General features: G+C 44.5%; 1 long non-coding RNA gene across 1 annotated transcript in view; it reads left to right on the top strand.

Annotated features, from left to right (window-relative positions):
• LOC140895441 (uncharacterized) overlaps positions 1 to 26,072 on the top strand; it is a 43,484-nt gene extending 17,412 nt beyond the window's left edge. Inside the window, exon 3 of the long non-coding RNA XR_012154193.1 lies at positions 25,469 to 26,072. This is a non-coding gene — a long non-coding RNA (uncharacterized LOC140895441). The remainder of the gene's footprint in view (positions 1 to 25,468) is intronic.
• The last annotated feature ends 244 nt before the right edge of the window (positions 26,073 to 26,316 follow it).

Here is a 26,316-nt window from a genome sequence, read left to right as displayed (position 1 = left end):
AGAAAAGGAGTACTAGTGACACCTTAGAGACTAACCAATTTATTTGAGCATAAGCTTTCGTGAGCTACAGCTCACTCCATAGAATGGAACATATAATAAGAAGATATAATATATTATTATATATACACACATACACACACACACATACAGAGAAGTTGGAAGTTTCTATACAAACTGTAAAAGGCTAATTAGTTAAGAAGAGCTATTATCAGCAGGAGAAAAAAACTTTTGTAGTGATAATCAAGATCATAGAATATCAGGGTTGGAAGGGACCTCAGGAGGTCATCTAGTCCAACCCCCTGCTCAAAGCAGGACCAATCCCCAACTAAATCATCCCAGCCAGGGCTTTGTCAAGCCTGACCTTAAAAACTTCTAAGGAAGGAGATTCCACCACTTCCTTAGGTAACACATTCCAGTGTTTCACCACCCTCCTAGTGAAAAAGTTTTTCCTAACATCCAACCTAAACCTCCCCCACTGCAACTTGAGACCATTACTCTTTGTTCTGTCATCAGCTACCACTGAGAACAGTCTAGATCCATCCTCTTTGGAACCCCCTTTCAAGTAGTTGAAAGCAGCTATCAAATCCTCCCTCATTCTTCTCTTCCGCAGACTAAACAACCCCAGTTCCCTCAGCCTCTCCTCATAAGTCATGTGTTCCAGTCCCCTAATCATTTTGGTTGCCCTCTGCTGGACGCTTTCCAATTTTTCCACATCCTTCTTGTAGTGTGGGGCCCAAAACTGGACACAGTACTCCAGATGAGTGTTAGGGTGCTTATTCCTTCACCCTCTTACTTCCCTGGTCCTTCTCGCATGAACAGAGAGCAACAATACCCGAAGTCCAAAGGTGCAAACAATTCAATGTTTATTGGGCTGAACTTCCAGCAAGCATGATTCCAGTTTCCTTCCTTAGTGTCCCCCTTCCCAGCTCTGACACCACAGAGCCTTACACCCGTGTCCTTGTTCCCATTCCTGCCCTTAGCCAAACATGATTCCAATTTCATTTCCCCTCCCCACACCCACCCACACACCCCCTACCCCAATTGACTGCAGACTGTAAAGTAAAACTTGAGTTCTGCTTAGCTATACCTTAACCAATCATTTTCCTGAAAGTTAACTAACCAATCCTAACGTATTGTAACATGACTATGTAACCAATTATATCTCACCACCTTAATTAGTTTACACCCAGCAAAATTAATTATACAGCAGACAGGAACAATCACAGAACCAGACAGAGATTATACAGACAAACAATAGCAAAGTGGGAACTATAATGACAAAACAATACAGAAGTGAGAATTTCACATCCCAGCTATTGATAAGTGAGTTCTTGCCAGACAGGATGCTATCAAACTAAGTTTCCTTTTACATCTTCTAGGCACTTCCCTTTCTCTGGAGGCGATAGTTGTTAGTTGTTCAGCCTGTGCACGTCGGCGGAAGCACTCTATGTAGAAATCCAGTCTGCTGTGTCGACCTTCAGGAGGAGTCCACCGAGAGTCCTCCTTTTTGTAGTGTTGGTAGGAAGGTCTCTGTGGATTAGTATGTTGTTCAGAGGTGTGTTGGAAATATTCCTTGAGTCGGAGACGTTGAAAATAGGATTCTAGGTCACCACAGAACTGTATCATGTTCGTGGGGGTGGGGGGGCAGAAGGAGAGGCCCCGAGATAGGACAGATTCTTCTGCTGGGCTAAGAGTATAGTTGGATAGATTAACAATATTGCTGGGTGGATTAAGGGAACCATTGCTGTGGCCCCTTGTGGCATGTAGTAGTTTAGATAATTTTAGATAAATTGGTTAGTCTCTAAGGTGCCACAAAGGAGGTGCTGTCGTCATCATGAATAGGTTGGAATATGAACAAGAGGCTGCTAGGCAGCTCTCCAACACCACTTTCTACAAGCCATTACCCTCTGTTCCCACTGAGGGTTACCAAAAGAAACTACAGCATTTGCTCAAGAAACTCCCTGAAAAAGCACAAGAACAAATCTGCACAGACATACCCCTGGAACCCCGACCTGGGGCATTCTATCTGCTACCCAAGATCCATAAACCTGGAAATCCTGGATGCCCCATCATCTCAGGCATTGGCACCCTGACAGCAGGATTGTCTGGCTATGTAGACTCCCTGCTCAGGCACTCCCAGCTGTCTTCGAGACACCACTGACTTCCTGAGGAAACTACAATCCATCGGTGATCTTCCCGAAAACACCATCCTGGCCCCTATGGATGTAGAAGCCCTCTACACCAACATTCCACACAAAGATGGACTACAAGCCGTCAAGAACACTATCCCCGATAATGTCATGGCTAACCTGGTGGCTGAACTTTGTGACTTTGTCCTCACCCATAACTATTTCACATTTGGGGACAACGTATACCTTCAGATCAGCGGCACTGCTATGGGTACCCGCATGGCCCCACAGTGTGCCAACATTTTTATGGCTGACTTAGAACAGCGCTTCCTCAGCTCTCGTCCCCTAACGCCCCTACTCTACTTGCGCTATATTGATGACATCTTCATCATCTGGACCCATGGAAAAGAAGCCCTTGAGGAATTCCACCATGATTTCAACAATTTCCATCCTACCATCAACCTCAGCCTGGTCCAGTCCACACAAGAGATCCACTTCCTGGACACTACAGTGCTAATAAACGATGGTCACATAAACACCACCCTATACCGGAAACTTACTGACGGCTATTCCTACCTACATGCCTCCAGCTTTCATCCAGACCACACCACACGATCCACTGTCTACGGCCAAGCTCTACAATACAACCGCATTTGTTCCAACCCCCTCAGACAGAGACAAACACCTACAAGATCTCTATTAAGCATTCTTACAACTACAATACCCGCCTGCTGAAGTGAAGAAACAGATTGACAGAGCCAGAAGAGTACCCAGAAGTCACCTACTACAGGACAGGCCCAACAAAGAAAACAACAGAATGCCACTAGCCATCACCTTCAGCCCCCAACTAAAACCTCTCCAACGCATCATCAAGAATCTACAACCTATCCTGAAGGAGGACCCATCACTCTCCCAGATCTTGGGAGACAGGCCAGTCCTTGCTTATAGACAGCCTCCCAACCTGAAGCAAATACTCACCAGCAACCACACACCACACAACAGAACCACTAACCCAGGAACCTATCCTTGCAACAAAGCCCGTTGCCAGCTGTGTCCACATATCTCTTCAGGGGACATCATCATAGGGCCTAATCACATCAGCCACACTATCAGAGGCTCGTTCACCTGCACATCTACCAATGTGATATATGCCATCATGTGCCAGCAATGCCCCTCTGCCATGTACATTGGACAAACTGAACAGTCTCTACGTAAAAGAATAAATGGACACAAATCAGACATCAAGAATTATAACATAGAAAAACCAATTGGAGAACACTTCAATCTCTTTGGTCACTCGATTACAGACCTAAAAGTTGTAATTCTTCAACAAAAAAACTTCAAAAACAGACTCCAATGAGAGACTGCTGAATTGGAATTAATTTGCAAACTGGATACAATTAACTTAGGCTTGAATAAAGACTGGGAGTGGATGGGTCATTACGGAAAGTAAAACTATTTCCCCATGTATATCCCACCCCACCCCCTACTGTTCCTCAGACGTTCTTGTCAACTGCTGGAAATGGCCCACCTTGATTATCACTACAAAAGGTCCCCATCCCCCACTCTCGTGCTGGTAATAGCTCTCCTTAAGTGATCACTCTGGTTACAGTATGTATGGTAACATGCATTGTTTCATGTTCTCTATGTATATAAATCTCCCCACTGTATTTTCCACTGAATGCTTCCGATGAAGTGAGCTGTAGCTCACGAAAACTTATGCTCAAATAAATTTGTTAGTCTCTAAGGTGCCACAAGTACTCCTTTTCTTTTTGCGAATACAGACTAACATGGCTGCTACTCTGAAAGATAACAAGCAGATATGGTAACAATGAATTTATGACAGGGTAATAAGACAATGTTAAGGCAGCCTTTGTCCTCCCTTCCCGGGGTCCTTTGTCAAGCACAAGAATCTGTCCCATTAAATAATGACTTATTATTGGCATATACACTGAGTAAACCCTAGACCGGAATTCTTCTAACCCGAAACTCCACTTCCTCTGAAACTTGGTTGTGTCCTGAAGTGTGGATCACTTACTCATTAGTTCCCCAGTTATTCAGTCTACTCTTGGTCAAATGTTTTGCTTTCCCTATAGATTCAAAGCCCAGAAGGGACCACTGTGCTCATCTAGAACTTCCCCAAAATAATTCCTATGGCAGATCTTTTAAAAAATATATCCACTTGATTTAAAAATTGTCAGTGATGGAAAATCCACAATGACCCTCAGTTAATTACACTCAGCTGTTAAAATTCTACACACTATTTCCAATCTGAATTTGTCTAGCTTCAGGTTCCAACCGTTGGATTGTTGTATACCTTTCTCTGCTAGATTGAAGAGCCCATTATCAAACATTTGTTCCCCTGTAGACTGTCACGCCTTAACTTTCTCTTTATTAAACTAAATAGCTCAATCTCCTTGAGCTTGTCACTCAAAGGCATGTTTTCTAATCCTGTAAACATTTTCATGGCTTTTCTCTGAACCCTCTCCAATTTAGCAACATCCTTCTTGAACTGTGGACACCAGAACTGGACATGGTATTCCAGCAACATTTACACCATTACCAAAGACAGAGGTTATGTAAACTACTAGAGATTCCCCTGTTTATGCATCCAAGGATTGTATGAACCCATTTGGCCACAGCATTACACGGGGAGATCATGTTCCACAGATTATTCACTATGATCCCCCAATGTTTGTTCAGAGTCACTACTTACCCTGTTAGGGTCCCTCTTCCTGTAAGTATGGTCTTCATTCTTTGTTCCTAGATGCATACATTTACATATTGTTTGCTTGCACCCAGCTTACCACATGATCCAGATTGCTTTGTATCAGTGACCTGACATCTTCATTATTCACCATTCCCCAGGTCACTGATAAAGATGTTAAATAGCATATGGCCAAGAACTGATCCCTGTGGGACTCCAATAGAAACACACCCACTTGATGATGATTCTCAATTTACTGTTACATTTTGACACCTATCAGTTAGCCAGCGTTTGATCCATTTACTGTGGGCCATGTTAATTTTGTAACTTTCCTGTTTTTTAACTAAATTGTCTAGCAGCACCACATCAAATGCCTGATAGAAATCAAATCAACACTCTTACCTTTATCAATCAAACTTGTCGTCTCATAATATATATATAGAGATAGTTTGACAGAACTATTTTTGATAAACCCATGTTGACTGGAATAAATTATATTATATTACCTTCCATTAATTCTGTATCAGTCAGGTTCCGTACTATGCCTGGAACTGATGTGAGACTGAAGGACCTATAATTAGAGGAGTTTTCTCGTTTTCCTTTTTCAAATATAGACACAACATTAGATTTCTTCCAGTCTTCTGGAACTTCCCCAGTGTTCCAATAGTTATTGAAAGTCAGTATTAATGATCCAGAGAGCTTCTCAGCCAGCTCTTTTAGGTTGCAATAAAACACTGCTTTATTTCTTAGAATATACAACAATTACACATAAGAACAGAGAGAGAAACAGGTGGCATACCTACGGTTGTACATGTCAAGTGTTGTGTAGTTGGTTGTCGTGGTAATAGCACCTTGTTGTTGCTCTGGCAACTGAGTTAGATTATTAGGGGATAGCCCAGCCAGTTTTGGCTGGTTTGGTTAGTTCAGTGTGTGAAAATAAATGGCTGCTTTCATGGCTCACAGCTCCCTGTATCTCAAGTGATTTCTTCCTAAAACTGCTGCCCCCAAGGATACAACAAAGTGACAACGAGAATGGGATCCCTGTGCTGCCCCAGCAACAGAAGGAAGTAGAAGTCAAGGTGAAAAAAAAGAAAAGAAAAAAAAAGAAACAAAAACAAAAACAACCAAAATCTTTTAGCTTTTGGAATGGGGTGAGAACTGTCTTGTTTGCACTGACTGTGCTGGCTTGTTGGCACTGACTGTAAAACCTGAAACTAAAACCCTGGCTACACTTACAGGGCCACTGGAACCTTTTGAGGAGAATATAGTGCAAATGGCATGTGTATACTGAGCGTTTTGAGCTTTTTGTTATTGCAAGTGACATTACAGAAGAGAAGAAGGTGCCAATATTCTTAAGTGTTGGGGTGGGGGGTAAAACCTACTCCCTGCTACGCAGCTTACTACACCCTGTTAAGCCTGAGACCAAATCTTACAGTGACACTGTGGAAATCCTGGGGTCCCATTTTTCTCAAAAACCACTGGTAATTGCTGAAAGATATAGGCTCCACAAAAGAGACCAAAAAGAAGATGAAACAGTTCTACAATTTGCAGCAACTTTAAAAAGGATAGCAGAACACTGTGAATTTAAGGAGATGTTAAATGATGCCCTGCGTAACAGGGCAGTGTGTGGCCTGTACAGTGAAGCTATACGGAAGCAGCTATTGACAGAGGCTCAGCTTACCTTACCGAAGGCTGTGGATATTGCGGTCTCCAGGGAACTGGCTACAAAGGAGGCTCAACACATCGGTGCATCCCCTAGGGTGCATAAAGTGTCACAAGAACCTACCCACAAAACTGTGCAAAGTCAGGAATGTTGCCACTGTGGTAATCCAGGTCACCAGGCCTCAGAATGCTGGTGTCAGGACCTGGTGTGTCAACACTGTGGCAAAAAGGGACACACTACGTGTGCCTGTAAACAAAAGAAAAAGAGGCCTGTGGTCTGTCCGACCAAAAAGGGGAACCTGCACGCCCTAGAGCAGACCCAGAATGACCCAGGGGACTCCTCATCGCAAGAAGAAGTGCCACTCCACGTTTTGCCTTTGGCAGTGGGCTCACATGAATACTGGGTAACCCCATTGTTGGATGGCAAACCTATACGCATGGAACTGGACACTGGTACAGCCGTCTCGCTGGTCTCTGAGACGGTGTATAAAGAAAAGCTACAGCATCTTCCGCTTAAGGCAACAAAAACTGTTCGGAAGACGTATACGGGAGAAGCTGTGCCCATGTTGGGCACTACTGATGTTAAGGTGGAGCTCAATGGACAGGCTGCTCAATTGCAACTGTTTGTGATGAGAGGTAATTACCCAGCCTTAATGGGTAGGTCTTGTCTTGGGAAGATTCAGCTGAACTGGGCAGAAGTTCACCAAACGACTAAAGAAGAACCCGGTCTGGCCACTATACTAAGGAAACATGCTGCTGTTTTTGGAGAGGATCTGGGAAGTATGAAGGGAATCACTGTGACATTGAACATTAAACGTGACAGTCAACCAAAATATCTGAAAGCCCGAACTGTGCCATATGCCATCAGGCCGAAAGTTTAGGCAGACCTGGAGCGCCTGGTCACCAATGGAGTCCTAATACCAGTTACCCATAGCCCATGGGCCACTCCTATCATTCCAATAGCGAAGAAAGTTGGCTCCCGCCGGATTTGTGGTGATTTTAAATTCACTGTCAACCTGGTGTTGTGTGCAGAGCAATACCCACTTCCCCACATCGAGGACCTCTTCACAGGCCTGGCTGGGGGACAAAAGTTCAGTAAGACTGATCTGAGTCAAGCGTATTTACAGATGCACGTCAATGAAAAGAGCTGTTGACTATTGTGTCTCATAAGCGGCTTTATCAATACTGTTGCCTACCCTTCAGAATAACATCTGCTCCCACCCTGTTCCAGAGGGCTATGGACCAGATCTTGTGTGGCTTGCCAGGAGTTCAGTGCTATCTGGATGTCATCCTGGTCACTGGAAGGAATGAAGAGGATCTCTTAAATAATTTAGAGGCTACCCTACAAAGACTGGAAGAGTATGGCCTACGAGTCCACAAAGACAAGTGTGAATTCTTCCAACCCTCTGTTGAATATTTGGGACACATCATTGATGCTGCGGGTCTTCATAAGGCCCCTGCAAAAGTTAAGGCTATTGGGGAGGCTCTCCCGCCTCGAAAGGTTAGCCAGCTGTGCTCGTTTCTAGGACTATTGAACTATTATGGAAAGTTCATCTCACAGTTAGCCACACTGCTAAAACCAGAACACAAACTCCTTAGGCAGAACAAGACCTGGAAGTGGACTGAAGTCTGTAATGTTGCATTTAACAAAGCTAAGGATGCATAGGTAAATTCTGAAGTTCTAATGCACTTTGATCCATCCTTACCCCTACAATTGGCCTTTGATGCCTCCCCTTGTGGAGTGGAAGCAGTCATGTCACACATTATGCCTTCGGGAAAAGAGAGACCTATTGCTTTTGCTTCACGCTCTCTAAGCAAAGCAGAAACAACTATGCCCAAATCAAACGTGAGGCATTGGGAATCGTTTTTGGAATTTGGAAGTTTCATCAGTACCTGTTTGGGCGGAAGTTTACTCTTCTTACAGACCATCGACCTCGGACGTCAATTTTTGGACACTACACAGGCATTCCCCCATTAACTGCTAGTCATATGCAACATTGAGCATTGTTACTTTCAGTGCACACATATGAAATCAAATATCGGAAATCCACTCTGCACGGCAATGCAGATGGGGTCTCTCAAGGTTGCCTTTGCCAGTCAAACATCAAGATACTGCCCAAAAGGAAATCTTCTACTTTGAACATGTAGAGAATACACCCATCACTGCTACTCAGATAAAGAAGGCAACTCATGTTGATCCAGTATTATCCCAAGTTATGGAACTGGTGATGCATGGAAAATCTCGACGAACCTCTCCGGTCTCACCCAACCTTGTTACCTACATGTCCGGGAGTATGGAGTTATCGATCCAATCTGGTTGTTTGTCGTGGGGGAGACGTGTCATTATCCCACCATCACTGAGATCACAGATGTTAGAACAGCTACATTCTGGTCACTGTGGAATAGTGCGCATGAAGGAAATTGCACAAAGCTATTTTTGGTGGCCTGGATTGAACAATGCTATTGAAGAGAAGGCAAGAGCTTGTATGTCACGTCAGGGTGTCGTGCACCCCAGTGGGTGCCCCTACACCCATGAGACTGGCCTGAAAACCTGTGGCAATGTATTCATGTTGACTTTGCTGGCCCCCTTGAAGGAAGCATGTTCTTGGTGGTGGTAGATACCCATTCTAAATGGCCAGAAGTCTCTATAATGCAGTTCACTACTGCAGAGAGTACTATCCAAAAACTACAGGGACTCTTTAGTTGTTTCGGTCTGCCAGAACAACTTGTGAGTGACAATGGACTGCAGTTCGTCTCTCAGGAGCTTCAAAATTTTATGAAGGCAAATGGGATACACCACATCATTTCAGCACCATATCACCCATCCACCAATGGATTACCTGAAAGATTTGTGCAGACAACGAAACAAGCTTTGAAATCAGCAAGGCGACAACACTCCATTCAAAAGCGTCTGGACACCTTCTTACTTTCCTACAGAAACACTCCTCATGCTATCACCAAGGCATCCCCGGCCCTTCTAATGATGGGACGACAGCTGTGCACTTGCTTTGATCTGCTGAAACCTTCTGAACCCAGACAAATTGTGCAACGTCAGCAGCAATATCAAGTCATCAGACATGCACCCAGAGCAAAAGACCGAACCTTTAGCTCGGGACAGCCAATTTTGGCTCGGAATTATACTTCTGGAGCTAAATGGGTCCCTGCCACTGTCATCACTCAAACAGGACCTGTTTCCTACCCCGTCTGGACTGCAGAGGATCTCACCTGACAGCGACATGTAGATCAACTGTTGCCCGGTCATGCCAGTCCTCAGGACACATCTTCAGTTGAGTTGTCTGACTTCACCTCTTCTGGCGAGACACCGAATCAAGAATCACCTGTTCCTGACTGTTCTCCTCCATTACTGCTGGCGGCTGAGATACCCCGTTGCCCGGAACAAGCTGATACCACTTCCTCATCCATTCGCACTACGAACCCTGAGCCCATTGTCAGGCCTGCGCCCAAGGTATTTTTGAGTGCAACAACACCAGAATTTTGCTGTAATCCACTAGAGACAGAAGATCTCCTCAATGGCTGGATCTTTAGCTACGGCGAATCCACGGTTATGGGGCAAAGTAATCCCTGGGGTTTAGCTGGGAATGCTGGGAGGCAGTCTACCCTCCTTCTCTAGTTTAGTGTTTGTTTTATTTAGGGGATGTTCTTATTAAGGGGGGAGGAATATGTTGTGTATATGGTTGTCGTGGTAATAGCACCTTGTTGTTGCTATGGCAACTGAGTTAGATTATTAGGGGATAGCCCAGCCAGTTTTGGCTGGTTTGGTTAGTTCACTGTGTGAAAATAAATGGCTGCTTTCATGGCTCACAGTTCTCTGTGTCTCAAGTGACTCATTCCTAAAACTGCTGCCCCTAAGGATACAACATCAAGGAAGTGGCATTCAAGTCAGACTTTCAGCCTGGCTTAGATTTTAGCTGGAATTTACAGTTTGGGTTCAAGGCCAGGGCTCAGGTTCACATTGGAGGGCATGCAGACCTTGTAATCTTTTTCTTGTGAAATTTCAGCCCAAAATAATGGCTTTTCTCATGAGATTCCTGCCATCCTTCCAAAATCAGCCATTCTCAGAGTTTCCTCAAATTTTGGGACAAACTCTCCCAACACAAATTGTTTTAGTGGGGCTTCAAGCTGCATATGAACAGGAACATGGGCCACTTCTAGCTTTGGACCCAAACAGAAATTAAAACTGAAGGGGTGCACTTCGGTCTGGGGATTCACATCCCCACTTAAGCCCCCAATACACTGGGGCACTCAGATTCAAGGTTCTGATCCATCTCTAATATATCTGATCTGCCCAGGGAGCTCTAAAAGAGCTTATTAAATTTGAAATACTACGCATGATGCTGAAGAGGCGTCCTTTTAAAAATAATTCTCCCCGTGAATGACACTGTCAGCTTGGTTACAGACATGCCATGGCCAGGAGCAGCTACCTCTTGGAATTATTCAGACAAGAGATCAATAAAGGGACGTAACTTAAAAAGCATGTCACATTTGGGACGGTCCCCAGGGAGAGCTCTGGAATTGTCAGTGCAGTTAAATAATCACTAGAGAAGTAGGTATCTGTCCTTGTTAATTACTGAGGGAAACAATGCATGAGCCAACAGAACAATAAGGAAGAAAGGACAGGCTTTTCAGCACCAGACTTCAGCACTTCCCAAGCTAATTGATGTATGTAGGGAATCTACTTATGGGTCTGACCCAAAGACTATTGAAAGAATTGCCATACTGGATCAGAACCACAATCCATCTAATCCAGTATCCTGGTCTTTGACAGTGACCAGTACCAGCTGCTTCAGAGAAAGGTGCAAGAAATCCTGCAGTTGTAGGGCAACCTGTCCCCAGAAAGACTCCCACTGGCTTTATAAAGTGTTAGTTCCCATGCATACGAGTGTCAATGAATTTAAGAGCTCGTCTACACAGCCCCACACTGCGGATTATGTGGGTGTGAGTCGCAGTCACACTAAAGTGTTGAGCTGTAACGGCCCCATGTAGATCCTGAATTTAAAGGTATCTAGTTCACGTTAATGTGTAGACAAACCCTAAGATTCACTAGTGCAGCCAAAATGCTTCTTTACAGTTAAATCAAACCTATTTCATAAAACTGGCTAGAAATCTGGTCAGAACAGGCTTTGCAGAGAGATTTGGGGCACTTTTGCTTCCAGTGCTGGCTGCAAATAGAACAAAAACAGCTTCCTTTGTTATTTTGTCAGTTCTGGAGTTGGGCAAATAATTTGCAAAAAATCACATATTTGACTCATTTCCTCTCTTTTCCATTGCTAACTATCCGGGGGAAAATAATCCCAATTTTCTTGAATTTGTTATTCAAAATTATTCACCAAATAATTGCAGCTCATTCACAAACAGTTCCTTCAGAATACTGAGGATTGAAATTAAGCTGTTTTGATGGAACACATAGGTCACATGGTCTATATCTGCTCTCTGATTGGATGAGCATAACTTGCCGATTTAGAATCAGGTCCCTGATGTGAGCACTCATGATTATGAATTTGAAATTAACTTCATGCGAATTATCTGAAATTCTTGCTGAAAATTCTCTTTTCCTGAAAATTTTCCTCCCAGCAAAACTACCTGTTAGAGTATTCTCAGAAAGTGAATGCGAAAGGAACTCAATCATCATCAAAGCGGACCTTCTAAAATACATTGGAAAGAAGACTTATGGGAATTCAAGATCATTCACTTAGATCCAGGAATTTCCATTTTTGCTCCCATGTGGGAGCAAGAAAGTGCCATTTCCTGAAGATGAAAAGTAGTGGTGGAAAAAGCAACATGAACTTTTAAAACCTGAAGAAATGTCTGATCTGCATGTATGGAAAGGATTTAGATTGGTTTTTATTTTATCTGCACTAAATGGTATTTGAGTAACTAGGTAGGCCAATCTGATGAGTAAGGTATAGGTTACAAGACAGGTGACTAGCTCCTTAGAATTTGTGTTTTGTTTTCTAACACAGATGTGTTTAATTTGCACTTGGTTAATCTTTGGCATCTTTATTTGTGGTTTTGGCATGGTTAGACATTCTTGCAATGCATCTCCCTATTCTGATTTCTCTATGTAGACCCATTTGCTTCCTGAGAATCAGCTACATTAATAAAAAAAAATTCACTGTGTCCTTAATTTACCTTAATTTCTTCAGGCTGTTAATTAATATATTTTGTGCCATTCATTTCCTTGATACATATGTAGGAGAGTCCTCTTGCAATGCAGATGCTACAGAGAGCAAGTTCCCACAAGAAATAGTCTATTCTTTTGATTATTGAAACACGGCTACAGCGAATTTCCTTTAAAATATTAGAGCAAATCCTTCAGCTCTTCCTCAGGCTTCCTTCGAAGGTTCAACCAATTTTAGTGCTCCAGTATTTGGCCCATATTTAGCCACTGTCCCAAAGAAGTGCTGTTGTGTCTTCCGAGGGAGAAGGGAGAGATTTAAGAGTCAGACATTGTGTCTTTCATACCCAGTATCCCCCCGCCAAATTTGAAAGCACTTTACCAGCTGTAGGCCAAATTCTGCTGTCTCTGCTGGCCAAAGGGAACTTTGCTTGAAGAAGGACTGAGGGGTTTGGACCAGATTTTCAAAAGAACTCAGCAATTGTACATAGGGCCACATGCGTCCAAGGGAATTCAGCAACCATCTAGGCATCAAAATAAGTGGCCAAATTTCCAAAAGACTTTTACCGTGTTGGATGCTGAGCTTTATTGAAAAACCGGCCCCAACTGTGGGTGCTGACCCTTTGCCAATGTGGCCAACCATCTTCACATGCAAGAATTACCTTGTTTGTCACTGAAATTCAGCCATCTCTGCATGAGTGTGTGTGTGTGTGTGACAGGAAGGCAGAAGTGTGTAATGGGAGCAGGGGGGAGACTTTGACCAAGGACATAGGAAAAACACCATGGGTTCTTTAATTCCCAAAGAGAACAGAGAATTTCATTTTTAAAGTCTCACTCACAAAACTTACAGTAAAATTCAATCTAAAACTTCCCTGGGGTAAAGATAATGGGCCCGAGCTGACTGCCTGGCTGTCTATCCAGGTGCTTCTAGGCCCCCAGTGCAGTAGTATCCAAGTGTGTCAAAGACATTAGTGATTCTGCCAGGATTCAGATGTAGGGTTCCAGTGAATCCAATTATTTCAGCCCTGATGCTTCAGCCGCTAAGCCACCCATGGCATGTTAGTCACTTAATAAGGCCAATCGATGAGTGATGTATTCATCATTTTAGAGGAGATAAACAAGCCATTAAAGCTGTTTGCGAATGGCTGGAGAATACATTAGAGAACATTATTAGACACCATCTTGTCCCTGAAGACTGGAATTAATACACTAAGAGTCAGATTCTTCCCTCGCTTATGCTGATGTAAATCAGGAGGGACTCGGCTGAAGTCAATGGATTTATACCTGTATAATACAAAAGGGTAGACTCAGGCCTTTTGAATGCATCTCCCATCTAGACTGTACCCTTGCTCACTGTGCATTGGATCCTACGCAAACCCTGTGGTGGGGAATGAGGGGATCTTTCCAGACCATTAAAGATACATTCATTCATTGCAAGGGATCATTGGGTGTCCTTTCCTTCTTTGCTTCTGGTTCTTTCGAGTGAAGTGCCAGGGAAGTTCTGGAAAGCAGTCAAACGCTGGCATCAGTGGACCAACTTCTGATATCATCGATGGGAATTTAACTGGAGTTACTCCAGAATTAGACCAGTATAACTGAGATCAGAATCTGAACCGATGGATTTTGATGCTGGATGTATCTGTATAATTTTAAATTAATTTGGTTGTGCTAGAAGGTGCCAGGCAGTGTCCTGGAGACTGAAGTCCTCCATCTACAGCACAGGCAGTAGCAGTGCAAGCTTCCCCTCACCCCATCCAGCAGCACAAATGCCATGCCCCTGCACCCATGTGCATCAGCTCTGAACTGGAGGGACCAACTGCTGAGATGAGAAGATTGTATGGATGTAGCAGCTAGACTGTCATAGACCCATCAGACAAGACTTCCATGAAGGGCACCAATCAGGAGCAACTGTGGTAGGTTTTCAGCACGCTACTGTGTGAGAGAATTCTGCAGCAGCATAAGGACAAGCAAAGCTACAGCAGATTTGTCTAATCTCCGTCCCTCTGTTGCTGCTGCAGCAGAAAGTATGGCAACGTAGACAGAGTGAAAGGCTCAGTACACAGTAGCATGACCAGGTAAGTTATTAGTAATGCTCAGTTACACCTCAGGCTGGGGGTAGGGACATACAGACACCAGCATAGCTGACAATGGCAAGTCTTGCCAGAAGGTGATAAGTACCAAGCACCAGATAAATACCAGAGCAGTAACCCTCTTCCTTCCAGCATCTCAGTCCCACACATCTCAATTCTATGACATGCCTGGTCTCCCATTCACAAGGATGCAGGAGTTGCAAGGTTGTTATAGAGTGGAAGGCTCCAAGGTGGCAGCAACAGGATGTTACTGCAGCACCTTCTCTGGGTGATGTACAGTAACTGCTCAGCAATCGCGCTGGTCGGAAAACAAGAATTCCGTTCCATGAAGAATGACAAGACAACAGCCCAGACCCATGCCCGAAAAGCCAATGGCCAGGGCATTCCTCTGGGATGTGGGACACCTAGGCTCAAGTCCCTACTCCACCTGATTCAGAGCAAGGACTCAAACCTGGGTCTCCAAAATCCCAGGTGAGTGCGCTAACCTCTGGGCTAGAGCCAGTCTCTCCTGTTGGAGCCATTCTGTAGCCTGGTGGTGAGTGCACTAACATCAACTGGCTATGCTGGGATGGGTCTCTCTTTCTCAATGAAAATTTCATCAGAACAGGTATGTTTCCACAAACAGGCTTGTTTGTGGCCAATCAGTATTTTCTGACAAAAAAACCTTAGTGGAAAATTTCCAACCAGCCCCGTTCAGTGCATCCACGTAGCACCAACCTCATGAATACTCAACTCAGTCTGAAACATCTGGAAACTTTTAGTTGACACTGGACATACTCAAAGGGTTAACACATTAGCATAGTCACATGTGCTTATTTGCATAGCCATGCCCAAAGTTGTAATACAATCCCTACCGTTACCACCCTGAAGTATTCATCAAGTACTGTATAGGGCCACATTCTCAAGATAACTCAGCTGTATGTGTGTCATTGACAGCAGAATTTGGATCATCAGTGAACAGAGCAAGAAAGAATGCACCACATTTACTGACTTTCTTGCTGGAGCCTGCATGGCTGTGTATGTGTCTGCACATCTGCCTATTACAGCGAGGGAATGTAGGTGCCCTAAATTGCAAGATTCAAAAAGAAGGGAAGCTGCAATCTGGGAACAGATAACTTAGTCTCCAAACTCCACACCAAAAGAGAATTATGCATCAGTACTAATAAACACAGAGCATTTTGATTTGAATGATTTCAGGGAGCGAACACAGGCTGCTGGCACAAACAACCTATTTCATGAGAACTTAGCAGGGGAGTAATTTAATGGAGCTAGGATAAAATGCATTCACCCAGAACTCAGATTTAAAAGAAATTGCTTTTTTCTGAATTATTGGTTAGGAGGTTAAATAAGGAAAAATCACCTGGCTGCACTTTTTTGCACACTTTCCCTGATCAGTGTGCTAATTAACTCAGAACTGTTTGGGCAAAAAGCTTTGTCCCTTTTTCCTCTTGCCCCAAGGAGCAGGTTCTTTAGAAACATTAATTATTGATTTTCTTTTCAAGTCCAACTTGTGCAAACTTTGGGCCAGATTCAGCCCTGGAATAAGCAGGTGCAATTCCCACTGCAGTCAGTGAGCATTGGTCCTGCTTAAAACTCCCTCTGGCCTATAAATGGAGGGTCTTGACTAAGGTCTTTGGTTGTAGTCAAATAATTGAGACAATCTGTGCTCCTTGTAAAAAAAAAAATCAAAATCCTAAAAAAACCCAAACCCTACCACTTTTGTCTCCAGGCAAATGGGTAGAACACCTCCCCTATTTACTTTTAGAGGGAAAAAAACCTCAGGTTTGTGAAGACTGAATTTCCCTGCAGGAGGTTAACTATTCTGCCTCCAGGCAAAGAAAATTCACACAGATAATTAATAAAATAATTAAAAAATAAAAAAAAATAAAATAATAAAATTCTGCAATTCACACAGATAATCCCCTTTTGTCTCTGCTCTGGCCCCAAAGCAGAGAAAAAACTAGCTGCTTTCAGTTGGACCTCCTTTGCAGCAGCCCCAAAGGAAAAAAAAATTCCTTTTTAAAATCTGTTTTTCTGGTTCAAAAAAATCTCAAATTGATCTCAAAAGGATTTCAGGTTAATTCCACCGCTTACACCATGTCAAGGTTCCTTCCCCACTCTGAACTCTAGGGTACAGATGTGGGGACCTGCATGAAAACCTCCTAAGCTTACTTTTACCAGCTTAGGTTAAAACTTCCCCAAGGTCAAATTATTTTACCCTTTGCCCTTGGATTTCCACTGCCACCACCAAACTTTATCTGGGTTCCTGAGAAAACATAGTTTGGACACGTCTTTCCCCCCAGAATCCTCCCAACTCTTGCACCCCACTTCCTGGGAAAGGTTTGGTAAAAATCCTCACCAATTTGCATAGGTGACCACAAACCCAAACCCTTGGATCTGAGAAGAATGAAAAAGCATTCATTTTTCTTACAAGAAGACTTTTAATAGAAGTAAAAAGAAATCACCTCTGTAAAATCAGGATGGTAGATACCTTACAGGGTAATTAGATTCAAACATAGAGAATCCCTCTAGGCAAAACCTTAAGTTACAAAAAAGACACACAGACAGGAATATTCATTCTATTCAGCACAGCTATTTTCTCAGCCATTTAAAGAAATCCTAATCTAACACATACCTAGCTAGATTACTTACTAACTTCTAAGACTCCATTCCTGTTTTGTCTCCGGCAAAAGCATCACACAGACAGACATGGACCCTTTGTTTTTCTCCCTCCTCCCAGCTTTTGAAAGTATCTTGTCTCCTCATTGGTCATTTTGGTCAGGTGCCAGCGAGGCTACCTTTAGCTTCTTAACCCTTTACAGGTGAGAGGATTTTTTCTCTGGCCAGGAAGGATTTTAAAGGGGTTTACCCTTCCCTTTATATTTATGACATGGCAAATCCAAAATACATACTGTCAAGGTTCCTCCCCCACTCTGAACTCTAGGGTACAGATGTGGGGACCTGCATGAAAAACCTCCTAAGCTTATCTTTACCAGCTTAGGTCAAAACTTCCCCAAGGTACAAAATATTCCACCCGTTGTCCTTGGACTGGCCGCTACCACCACCAAACTAATACTGGTTACTGGGGAAGAGCTGTTTGGACGCGTCCTTCCCCCCAAAATACTTTCCAAAACCTTGCATCCCGCTTCCTGGACAAGGTTTGGTAAAAAGCCTCACCAATTTGCCTAGGTGACTACAGACCCAGACCCTTGGATCTTAAGAACAATGAATAATCCTCCCAAAACTTGCACCCCCCCTTTCCTGGGAAATGTTGGATAAAAAGCCTCACCAATTTGCATAGGTGACCACAGACCCAAACCCTTGGATCTGAGAACAATGAAAAAGCATTCAGTTTCTTACAAGAAGACTTTTAATAAAAATAGAAGTAAATAGAAATGAAGAAATCCCCCCCTGTTAAATCAGGACGGTAGATATCTTACAGGGTAATTAGATTCAAAAACATAGAGAACCCCTCTAGGCGAAACCTTAAGTTACAAAAAAGATACACAGACAGAAATAGTTATTCTATTCAGCACAATTCTTTTCTCAGCCATTTAAAGAAATCATAATCTAACACATACCTAGCTAGATTACTTACTAAAAGTTCTAAGACTCCATTCCTGGTCTATCCCCGACAAAGAAGACTACAGACAGATACAGACTCTTTGTTTCTCTCCCTCCTCCCAGCTTTTGAAAGTATCTTGTCTCCTCATTGGTCATTTTGGTCAGGTGCCAGCGAGGTTACCTTTAGCTTCTTAACCCTTTACAGGTGAGAGGAGCTTTCCCCTGGCCAGGAGGGATTTCAAAGGGGTTTACCCTTCCCTTTATATTTATGACACATACATTTTCTCAAAGCTCTCAAGAAGAATAGGAATCTAAAACATATGTGTGAGTGTGAGAGGGAGATGTCTTTCTATCTAGTACTTTATGGGGCTTCTTGTTCTGATTTCCTGACTCAGGCCAAAGACTGTTCCTGCTCGTCTTGAAAAAGAAGCCAATGGCCAAGAAAAGCTGGTTCTGGGGGTTAATTTAATGTAACACAGCAACCTCCCTAGCCTGCAGCTAGTACTGTAGAGCTGAGCTCCCATGATTTTACAGCTCTGGGGATGACCCTCCGGGCCGAAAGGAAGCGATAACCATACTGCTGGCCCTGCAAAGCTGTGAGATGCATTCAGTGAGCGTTCATTGCTAGTACTCATGGCACTGCTCAGCTTGCTGAAAAGCACTAATGGGAGCACGGGGCATGGAGAGGACAAAGCCTTTTTATTGAATGGCCTCCCAGCCAGTATGTGAGTAGGGTTCTTTCTCTCTCACACACATTGTGAATGGCTGGGAACTGGGCGGGGAGGGGGCACGGGGGGGGGGGGTAGGGGGTGTTACGTGCAGGACCTAACTCATTGTCTCTTCCCAGCTCTCACTCTCAAGGACAAATCCTACAAAAAATGCCATTGACGTCAATGGGAGTTTGGGTGTGTTCCAATCAGGTGTTCTATTCTGCTCATTAGAGAGAGTGCCCGATTCTCCTCTCAGGGAAACCTGTCTAAATCAGGAATAAGTCCACTGAGATCAACAGGGCTACCCCACTGTGAAACTGGAGTAAGTGAGAGGAGAACAGGCCCAGAATGACTAAGCCACAAAACTCTTGTCTGGATCCAGACTTCCTCACAGCCCTGGATGGTGTTGGATGGTAAATTCCAGCCTGAGTCCCATGCTTCCCACAGCTGACTTCAAGTTGCTTTGCTTTTCTTATTTGCCAGATCCCCTTTTGGATGTGATCATGCTGCATGTTTACATGGATTATAATGAGCCAAAAAGCCATGGCAGTTGTGGCCAGTCCCATTTTCTACCATATCTCCTCTTATAATCCCTAAGGCTGTCAAGTGGTTCTGTAGCAGGCACCACTGAGCTGAGAGCATCGAGATGGCAGCTGAAGAAGGGCCTTCTCAACTCCCTCAGGGTTCACCTCACAGGCCTCCAAAAATGAGGTTTTGTTGACCTCATTTCACACAGTAACGGCCTCGATGCCCTCCCATATAACAGAGATTGCAGCACACCAACCAAAACTCAAGTGTGTCCTTACAGTATCCTGTGGGACAGCGTGTGTCTTTAAGGCACAGCCCTGCATTGGCAGTAGGACAGAACTGTACTACCCCAGAGGGAATTTAGGGAGACTAATCCCACCCCAGCTTCTTAACATCTACAGAACAACGTGCAGCTATTTATGATGGTGCAGCCTGTTTCCCATCCCCAGCGCATCGCCCTGCTCGGCCAAGCAACACAGAGATGGGGAGACCGATCCAGGGACTCAGCTCATCAGATTAATTGCTGGCTTCATCCAGCTATTTCTGAGGAGGATCTTACTCTGTATTGATTAGAATAGCTTTAATGGGGAATTCTCAAGACTGGCTAGCATACAAGAAATAATTATTTGAAACTGAGATGGCTCACGTCTTGGACTAAAGTGGTAATCATGTGGACTTCCCAGGATACCCAGCTTGCCTGAAGGGCTTTTCAGTGTGAGGTAATATCTTTTACTGGACCAACTTCTGTTGGGGAGAGAGACAAGCTTCAAGCCCCACAGAGTTCTTCTTCAGGTTCAATAGAAATTGGTCCAATACAAGATGTTACCTCACCCCCTTTTTCTCTCTAATATCCTGGGACCAGCATGACTACAAATTTCAGACAAGGTGCAATCAATCCGAGCTGATTTATTCTTATCTCATCACTGTTGTGGGCAGGAAGGGGAGGAGAGACAGGGCAAGAGACAGGAACAGCCTGAGTGTAATGTAATGGCAGATTAGATCATACTGCCTTCATTTAGATTACACTAGGCCTGTCTCTGCCCTGTCCTTTTGCTCCTGAACTGTACTGACACCACCTTCCAGCTAACTTCCTGAGTTTACAAGACCGTGTGAGAGTGGAAGGGAGAAGGGTTTGAAGTTATAGAAGATGGAAAATCTCCAGCAGTATCTCCTATTAGAGATGGACCAGAAGCAGAACCACCACCACCCACTTCCGGGCTTGGGGGAAAGCTCACACTTTACAACTGGAATAAACAAGACATGCCACACCTCTCCTTAATCATATGGGGTGTATTTTACTTCTCTGTCCTCCAGCTTCCATGTACTTAAATTGCAAACTCTTCTAGATGGGTATTCTTTGTTCTAGGTCTCTGAAGCACCTATCACATTCTTGGGTACTTGATAAATAATAGTAATAATAATTAACAATTAGGCTAAATTTTCAGCCAAGCAGATCTTCCTTTCGGCCAGCAAAATTTGCACCCATAACATTTGTGTGTGTAGCAAATTTTACAATCATCAAATGAATTGCAGGTGCAAATCAGAGTGTTTGTGCCCCAGACTGTCCCATTTGTGCCCACAGTTCTGCATAATCACAAGAGATGACACAAAAACATTTTGCAATAAAAACTGGGCTCTATCACCTCAGGATATAAAATTACATTTTATCCCATGAGGCCGTGTAAGTTCAATGTGCCATGACTTAGCTTATCTGAGTCAAAACAGCTGACTATCCACAGGAGCAGAGTAGTTTGATATAAATGTGCTCATTGCACCAGGAGTGCTCTAGAAATGGGGTTTCTTCAAGATCTCCATTATTTCCCTTATTTCTTAAAGGGACACTGTCAAGATAAGGGAAAAACAAAAATTCCTACCCTGTGTTACCAATACTACCCAACTTCATCTCAACTGAGAGTATTTTAAAAATTGCATTTGTTGTTTATTCACTCTTTGCATTTCACATGGAAACTGCTCTGGCCAATTGTGTTTTTCATCGTTTTCACTCATGGGTTCACCTGCATCAGATCTACAGAGTGGGGGCTGTCAGAGTGGAGCTGAGTTTCTAACCCAGCCAGAGGATGTGCCAGTTGTTTCTCATTAGACTTTTCTCATTGCTTTTGCATGCAAACCTTCCTTCCCCTTTTCTTTCTTTTCGTTTTACAGTCCCTCCGCTCTGAGCCTAAACTTACTTGACAATCACCATGGAATTGTTCAAATTAGGCGCAATTCTCCCCTGTACAATAAGGAAGGGATGGGAGCCACCTAGAGCCAAGTGGGGGGCACTACCTGCATGTCATTGGTCTCATTTGCCTACAAGCAGCCCTCCACACATGCTCCAGGGGTAGGAAGGGCAAGACGGGCTTGAGAGAGCAGGGCCTGGAGAACAGCTTTATCAACAGCATTGTCAGCTCTGCAGGGATATCCCACAGTGTCAGAGTTCACTTGGGAAAGTTCCTGAGATGGCTGGAGTGTGGGGAGCTGGCCAGCAGGGGAACTCATGGGGACATGGCTTCATTCGTGCCATAGAATCAGGAAGGAAGAGGTGGGCCAGAAGAAGACAAGAGGCCTTTGCACAGATGGCCTGCGCTTTCAACTGACTCCTGGAGACTGCACAAGTCCTTCCAGCCAAATCCCCTATTGGTTTCTCCAAGGAGGGGGAATGGGAGCAAAAACACCCCTCCAGCTCAGGAATGTCATGAAGAAAACGCCATTACTGCAATTTCAACGTGTTTCCTATTTACACTGCAAGCTCCTGGAGGCTCTTTGTGTTACGCTTGCATAAAGTGCCAAGCGCAGCGGGGCCCCAATCCCTGAATGCGGCCTCCAGGCACTACCACTATACAAATCATAAATATCTCCAGCTCCAATGCAAGATTATTCTCCCTCTGCTTTTCTCCTAGTTACCACTCTCTCTTGATGGCAAACCGTGGAATTTTCATTCCAACCCTCTTGTCTTTCCCCACTTCCACCACCTACAATGGAGATTTGGACGAAAACATCCACCTGGTTGTTCTGCTGCAACGTGAACTTGCACCGAATCTTTGCTTTTATTGCTTGACTTATATAGCTCCAGTGCTGTAGTTTCTCCTATTTGTCAATTTCTCATCTGACCTTCAGTACTTTATGTGGAATCTTCTATTTCTTTTTTCAGTAGATAGCAAGTCATTGAAACTATAATTACTCCATTATATCACCATAGCTGATTCTAAGTAATTTTCCAGAAGTTCAGTTCAGTCCTTTGCTTGCCTAAGGAGATATAAAAATTTACACCTATTATAAAACTGAGAATAAAAGCTGATTGCAGCAGGTAAAGACAATAATGTGTTGTAATGTTAACTAGCTCAATTGCATTGCATGTCTATTTAAAGAAGACTTGTCTGATTGTCAACAGGGCAGTGATTTAAATTCCTGCTAAAATTACCGCCATAAAAGTAACAGCGTTTTATTACATTAGTGCAGACAACAGTTATGTACATTTTGGACTTTTATGCCTGTTGCCAGTGGTGAGCAATCTATTAATTATTAAGCCAAATTGGTCTGCTGAGAGAGGCAGCAAATTTAGTTCATAAGACATTATTTTAAAAAATCCAGCAAACTGAATGGCAAAGTTGGGAACAGAATCCGGGCTGCACATGGACTGTTCTCAAGTTCGACGTGAAACAGCGAGGAAGACTGCTTAAGTGGTAAGGGAGCTAGTCCAGGATTTGGGAGACCCCAGTTCATTTACTCTTTCGTACGCTGCCTGTGCAACACCTTGCACAAACCTCAGTGTGCCTGTTTCCCATCTGTAAACTGGGGAATACGCCACCCCTGTGAGGTAGGGGGAAGTGCTAGGAGGATAAAATCAGTGAGGATTGCAAGGTGCTGAGAGACTATAGTGAAGGGGGCCATGCTAGATAGGACAGAACTTCCACTGATGTCAAGAGGTGTTCTTGATGCAGAGCAAGGCAATATGGCCAAATATACTGTGGACAGAGATAACTGCATTCTGCACTGAAATGCAGCCTATGGGTAACCATATACATATGTACAGTACTGCAGTGCCCTAGCACCAGCCAAGCAGTTGCTGTGCAAGCTTCCCCATATTACCCAGCCTACACACTGAAATTCTATGCAGAGCACGTTACCTCGTATGGCAAGAGAGTAATTCAGTCTTGATACCAATGCAGCCCTTGAGATTGCCGACAGGGTGAGCAGTTTGTGCCAACTGTGGTTGTGGTTTTGTGATACAGATGTAACCCTTCTGCCAGTCAGAGTTGGCAGCAACAAGGGCCGGGTTCAATATCTAGGGGATCCATTCCAATAACACAATGCAAACCGGCTCGAGCCCCCACCCAGTGACCTGGGACAAATATATACCACCCCCGCTGGGCGCCTCCAAGAGGCAATACTTCCCCTCTCGCAAGCACATAGTCTGAGCCCTGGTCTACACTAGGACTTTAGGTTGAATTTAGCAGCGTTAAATCGATGTAAACGTGCACCCGTCCACACAATGAAGCCCTTTATTTCAACTTAAAGGGCTCTTAAAATTGATTTCCGTACTCCACCCCTGACAAGTGGATTAGAGCTTAAATCGGCCTTGCCGGGTTGAATTTGGGGTACTGTGGACACAATTCGACGGTATTGGCCTCCGGGAGCTATCCCAGAGTGCTCCATTGTGACCGCTCTGGACAGCACTCTCAACTCAGATGCACTGGCCAGGCAGACAGGAAAAGAACTGTGAACTTTTGAATCTCATTTCCTGTTTGGCCAGTGTGGCAAGCTGCAGGAGACCATGCAGAGCTCATTAGCAGAGGTGACCATGATGGAGTCCCAGAATCGCAAAAGAGCTCCAGCATGGACCGAACGGGAGGTACGGGATCTGATTGCTGTATGGGGAGAGGAATCCATGCTATCAGAACTCCGTTCCAGTTTTCGAAATGCCAAAACCTTTGTCAAAATCTCCCAGGGCATGAAGGACAGAGGCCATAACAGGGATCCGAAGCAGTGCCGCGTGAAACTTAAGGAGCTGAGGCAAGCCTACCAGAAAACCAGAGGGGCGAACGGCCGCTCCGGGTCAGAGCCCCAAACATGCCGCTTCTATGATGAGCTGCATGCCATTTTAGGGGATTCAGCCACCACTACCCCAGCCGTGTTGTTTGACTCCTTCAATGGAGATGGAGGCAACACGGAAGCAGGTTTTGGGGACGAAGAAGAAGAAGATGATGATGAGGTTGTAGCTAGCTCACAGCAAGCAAGCAGAGAAACCGGTTTTCCCGACAGCCAGGAACTGTTTCTCACCCTGGACCTGGAGCCAGTACCCCCCGAACCCACCCAAGGCTGCCTCCTGGACCCGGCACGTGGAGAAGGGACCTCTGCTGAGTGTACCTTTTAAAATACTATACATGGTTTAAAAGCAAGCATGTGAAAGGATTAATTTGCCCTGGCATTTGCAACTCTCCTGGATGTACTCCCAAAGCCTTTGCAAAAGGTTTCTGGGGAGGGCAGCCTTATTGCGTCCTTCATGGTAGGACACTTTACCACTCCAGGCCAGTAACACATACTCAGGAATCATTGTACAACAAAGCATTGCAGTGTATGTTTGCTGGCGTTCAAACAACATCCGTTCTTTATCTCTCTGTGTTATCCTCAGGAGAGTGAGATATCATTCATGGTCACCTGGTTGAAATTGGGTGCTTTTCTTCAGGGGACACACAGAGGAGCCCGTTCCTGCTGGGGTGTTTGCCTGCGGCTGAACAGAAATGTTCCCCGCTGTTAGCCACGGGGAGGGGGAGGGTTGAGGGGGTAGCCACGTGGTGGGGGGGAGGCAAAATGCGATCTTGTAACGAAAGCACATGTGCTATGTATGTAATGTTAACAGCAAGGTTTACCCTGAAAGACTGTAGCCACTGTTTTATAAAATGTCTTTTTAAATACCGCTGTCCCTTTTTTTTCTCCACCAGCTGCATGTGTTTCAATGACCACAGGATCTTCTCCTTCCCAGAGGCTAGTGAAGATTAGAAAGAAAAAAAAACGCACTCATGATGAAATGTTCTCTGAGCGCATGCTGTCCTCCCACACTGACGGAGCACAGACGAATGCGTGGAGACAAATAATGTCAGAGTGCAGGAAAGCACAAAATGACCGGGAGGAGAGGTGGCGGGCTGAAGACAGGGTTGAAGCTCAAATGTGGCGGCAGCGTGATGAGAGGAGGCAGGATTCAATGCTGAGGCTACTGGAGGATCAAACCAGTATGCTCCAGTGTATGGTTGAGCTGCAGCAAAGGCAGCTGGAGCACAGACTGCTACTACAGCCCCTGTGTAACCAACCACCCTCCTCCCCAAGTTTCATAGCCTCCACACCCAGACGCCCAAGAACGCGGTGGGGGGCCCACTGGCCAACCAGCCACTCCACCACAGAGGATTGCCCAAAAAAAAGAAGGCTGGCATTCAATAAGTTTTAAAGTTTTAAACTTTTAAAGTGCTGTGTGGCATTTTCCTTCCCTCCTCCACCACCCCTCCTGGGCTACCTTGGTAGTCATCCCCCTATTTGTGTGATGAATGAATAAAGAATGCATGAATGTGAAGCAACAATGACTTTATTGCCTCTGCAAGCGGTGATCGAAGGGAGGAGAGGAGGGTGGTTAGCTTACAGGGAAGTAGAGTGAACCAAGGGGTGGGGGGTTTCATCAAGGAGAACCAAACAGAACTTTCACACCGTAGCCTGGCCAGTCATGAAACTGGTTTTCAAAGCTTCTCTGATGTGTACCGCGCCCTCCTGTGCTTTTTTAACTGCCCTGGTGTCTGGCTGT

Source organism: Lepidochelys kempii, chromosome 11, assembly GCF_965140285.1.
Source record: "Lepidochelys kempii isolate rLepKem1 chromosome 11, rLepKem1.hap1, whole genome shotgun sequence".
Lineage (NCBI taxonomy): Eukaryota > Metazoa > Chordata > Testudines > Cheloniidae > Lepidochelys > Lepidochelys kempii.
Note: the sequence above shows the minus strand (reverse complement) of the source record. Positions and strands in the feature narration are given on the sequence as shown.